The sequence below is a fragment of the Phascolarctos cinereus genome, unplaced genomic scaffold, assembly GCF_003287225.1.
Source record: "Phascolarctos cinereus isolate Bilbo 61053 unplaced genomic scaffold, phaCin_HiC Scaffold_5;HRSCAF=322, whole genome shotgun sequence".
In the NCBI taxonomy this organism is placed as follows: Eukaryota; Metazoa; Chordata; class Mammalia; order Diprotodontia; family Phascolarctidae; genus Phascolarctos; species Phascolarctos cinereus.
This window is the reverse complement of record NW_027555958.1, coordinates 179,949,883-179,954,301: the sequence shown is the minus strand read 5'-3', so window position 1 is coordinate 179,954,301 and position 4,419 is coordinate 179,949,883. Positions and strand designations below refer to the sequence as shown.

The following is a 4,419-nucleotide window of genomic DNA, read 5'->3' as shown; positions in this document are numbered from 1 at the left end:
TGTTTTATTTTTCAATTTTAGGGCTGTTTAAGCTTACTGCAGTAAAAATGCCATCTCTCAAATTTTCCTCCAAAATAATTCTGAAAAAGACAAGATTTTCTAGCTTTTAGCTTCTAGGGAGTTGGTGGGAGGGAGTGGGGAATGGAGTTGTTCTCAGTTATGAGGGCCATCTTGAGTCAACCTTGAATAGGCTGCTCTACAGAAGCTATTTCATAGCAATACCCAAGAGCTCCTATGTGGGGACAGCTATCCATGCCTCCCACTCACCTTGAACCTTGGGCCAGCAAACACTGTCACATAGAAACTACTTGTCACAAACCATAAAGACATGGAGGCAGCTGGTAGTGCAGTAAACACAGCACTAAGCCTGAAGTCAGGATGTGGATAGAGCACCTGGCCAGGATTCAGGAAGACCTGAGTTCAAATTCAGCTTCAGACATTTACTGGCTATGTGACCCTGGGCAAGTCGCTTGACTCTGTTTGCCTCAGTTTTCTCATCTATAAAATGAGCTGGAGAAAGAAATGTCAAAGCATTCCAGTACCTTTGCCAAGAAAGCCCCAAGTGGGGTCACAAAGAGTCAGATAGGTCTGAAAATGACTGAACGACAACAAAATGGAGATAATAATAGCATCTACACCACAGGGTTGTTGTGAAGATCAAATAATATAATATTTGTAAAAGCATGTACTTAATATCGTGCCTGACACATAGTAGGTGCTTTATAAATGCTTATTCTCTCCTTCCCATAAAGCCGAGCAGAGGGCCACTTATATTTTCCCCTTCGTCCACTCTTTTTCACCTATGACCATAGGACCATAGATTTAGAGGTAGGAAGGGACCCTAAAAATTATCTAGTCTAATCTCTTTATTTCTAGTGTCTAGCACAATACAAAGCACATAGGTACTCAATAAATGCTTGCTGAATTAAAATTTACAGATGGGAAAAATGAGGCTCAGAAAACCAAAGTTACTTTCTTAAGGTCTATAATTGGCAGAGCCAGGATTTGAACCTGGGTCCTCTTACTCCAGTTCACCGCTGTTTATATACTTTATTGCCTTTATTTTTGCCTTTGCCTTGTTTCCCTTTGGCTTTCCCTATGGCTCCCTTTCTCCATTCTATGTTGTTGACTCATTTGAAAGTCACTTTAGCTTAGTTTACTTTGACTTTTTTGTTTTCTCTTTTAGAAGTCTGGCTGGAGAAATGGAAGAAAGTCTTTGAAAGGTTTCAAAAGAGCTATAAAGTATCCTCTGCATTCATTGCATCAATTGCTCTCTCCTTTTTTTTTTTTATCTCTCTCTCCCTATCTATTGCTGTTTTACTGTGATTGATAACCTGCAACTTGTGACAACGTAGTTTTCTTACAACTATAAGTATAAATCTAAGACTTGTTCTTGAGTTGACTATTCATAGACCGAACTGTTGGCTAACTTAAAATGCCTGTTGAGTCCACAGGTTTGCCATAAAGTGTGGTCACTGAGTTTTGTTGACCCCATCTCCTCTCTTTTCTTAAGTGTCAAAGGAAGACCTCGTCTAGATTTCCATGGCAATTCATGTTTCACTGTCCCTGATCTGTGCCCTAAGTGACTTCTGGGAGGACAGAATTGGCCCTATATGGATCCCAGTCACCTTTGCTTCAGTCCTAGTGGAGCTACACAGATGCTGGCACATGCTTTAGTTCTTTCTGTTCCTCAGTTTTCTGGCTGAGTACTGTTGTAACAAAGAGCAGTGACTTTCTGCAGTCCCAGCCAGAGCATACTTCTGCTTTTGGTTTCCTAAGGCAGAGGGAGGGGTCGGGAAATAGCTGGGTTCTTTTGCAAGCTGGTAGGTGTTTTTGCAGCCCTGTCAGAGCAGGTTGGCTGGGGGAGGAAGAGGTGCTCAGAGAACATATTAAAGGTCAAGGATCAGCCCAAGGATTAGCCTTCTCCATTCATTGGATTTTTATCCTGTTAGAATTCTTGGTGTTTTAGACTTTGGAAATAGCTGAAATTATTTATCTATGGTGAACAATTCCCATTTTGGAGAGGTTTGAGAGGATATGAGAATAGGAGAAAGTCTTTAATCCTTCATCTTATTGGTCATATGATCTAGAAGTCGAGCTGCCCAATGATTTCTTTTTTTTTTACATTTAATTTTTATTTTATTTATTCTTAATTATATAAAACATAAATATTTAACATTCAGTTTTTTAAAAATTTGAGTTCCAAATTCTCTCCTTCCCTCCCTCTTCCCTCCCTCATCCTTGAGAAAGCAAGCAATTTGATATAGATTATACATGCACCCCAGTGATTTCTTAAGGAAGGCTCAGTACAGGGCTAAGCAGCCAGATCTTTCTGGAGAATGGCAGGTGACAAAAGCATCTGATTCTCTCCTTTCCCCTTGCTAAGGGTTATAGCCTACAGGAGAAAAGATGAACTTTTAAAAGATTAATGAAACCATCTAGTATCTATTGAATTTTCAGGAGTTATAGTTCATAAAGATCAACTGATAGGAACATTTATTTGGTAAGCAAATCTGTCTAGAATCGTTAAGAGTTTCAGAGGAATCAATTATAACTAACTTACAAATATCTAGGGGCTAGTTATGTAGTCTGAGTGTATCCAGGCTCTCTTTTTGTCTCAGGTTTAATGCCGGATTTTTTATAGTCTGGCAGGTTCATCAAAGGTCATTCCTCATTATAATAAAAGATCAGGGTTTACTTTTTCCTTACCCCCAATTTAAAAAAAAATGGGGCTTTAGAATTAGAGTTCAGATTGGAATAACACAGATACATCCTTAGGGGCCAGATTGAATTTTGAAACTTTTATTAAAAAAAATTCCTGCCAAAAAATCCACTTAAAAAAACAAAGGTTAAACAGATATACTTGGAAATGTCAGGAGGCACTTGACATTTCATTTGCTCTCTGGCAGATATTCAAAACTATCCCCAAATTAAAGAAATGAGCATAAATAACTTCAAATATACCCTAGGCTTTGTAATTAAGGGAACTTTTCTATCCATTGGAAAAATGAGTGATTTATTATTAATTAGAATTACCTTTTTTTAAAAGTGAATTTCTATTTATTTGTATTGTTAAAACAAGTTAACCTAAAATAGAAACTTTAGGTTATTTGCAATAATAGAGATGAAAACTATTTCATATAGCAAAAAAGAACAAAAATGAAGTAATTAAATATGGTTTAAACATTTAAATAGAAATACTATGTGTATTAGGAAGATCTTTAAAATATCTATTTCATATCTGGTCTCAGAGAAAAGGTGAAAGACATTATCAGAGTAGTTGCTGCATATAATCAGTTCCATTTTTAAAGCAGAGATATTCTTTGGACAAATTGCTTTAATCTACCTTTTTGTTGCAGCTTTCTATTGGTTCTGGTGTAGAGATTCCATTCGTGTCTGCAATTCTATAGTCTCCTTTGCCTTCATTCTTTCTTTTTTTCTCTTCTTTTTTGGTGAGGCAATCTGGGTTAAATGACTTGCCCAGGGTCACACAGTTAGTAAGTGTCAAGTGTCTGAGGTCAGATTTGAACTCAGGCCCTCCTGACTCCATGGCTGGAGCTCTATCCACTGTGCCACCTAGCTGCCCCCTTTGCTTTATTCTTCAATAGAGCTTTCTTGTAGACCTTTTTTTAGGCCATAGATGGTGATCTCACAAAAGGTGAGATCAGATGATATACATTTGGCTCTAGGAATTTTTTGTAAAAAATATGACATACTTCATGAATTTGCATGTCATTCTTGCCCGGGGGCCATGCTAATCTTCTCTGTTTCATTCCAATTTTAGTATATTTGCTGTTGAAGCAGAATTAACTTTTAAAAAGTTAACTTTTAAGTTAGAATTAACTTTCTAAAAATAGTATTTTATTTTTTCCCCCAATTGCATGTCAAGACAATTTTTAGCATTCCTTTTTACAAGATTTTGAGTTCCAATTTTTTTCTCCCTCCCTTCCTCCCCCCCCTTCTTCCTAAAATGGTAGGCAATTTGATATAGGTTATATGTGTGCTACCATGTAAAACATGTTTCCATATTAGTCACAGTTGTGAAAGAAGAAACAGATCAAAAGGAAAAGAATCATGAAAAAGAATAAAGTAAGTGAAAAAATGCTTTGATCTACATTCAGAGTCCATCAGTTTTTCATCTGGATGTGGATAGCATTTTCCTTCATGGGTCCTTTGTATTTGTCTTTGATCACTGGGTGGCTAAGAAGAGCTGAGTCATTCCTAGTTGATCATCACACAGTGTTGCTGATACTGTGTATGTTTTCCTGGTTTTACTCATTTTACTTTATATTGGTTCGAACAAGTCTTTTCAAGGTTTTCTGAAATCTGCCTGTCCATCATTTCTTACTGTACAATAGTATTTCATCACATTCATATACCACAGCTTGTTCAGGCATTCCCCAATTGGTGAGTATTCCC

The 4,419-nt window shown here is 37.1% G+C and overlaps 1 non-coding gene across 1 annotated transcript; it reads right to left on the bottom strand.

The window, feature by feature from the left end:
* Positions 1-3,701: 3,701 nt before the first annotated feature.
* Positions 3,702-3,806, bottom strand: LOC144458010 (U6 spliceosomal RNA). Its single transcript, XR_013487573.1, has one exon. It is a non-coding gene; the product is annotated as a U6 spliceosomal RNA (small nuclear RNA).
* Positions 3,807-4,419: the final 613 nt, after the last annotated feature.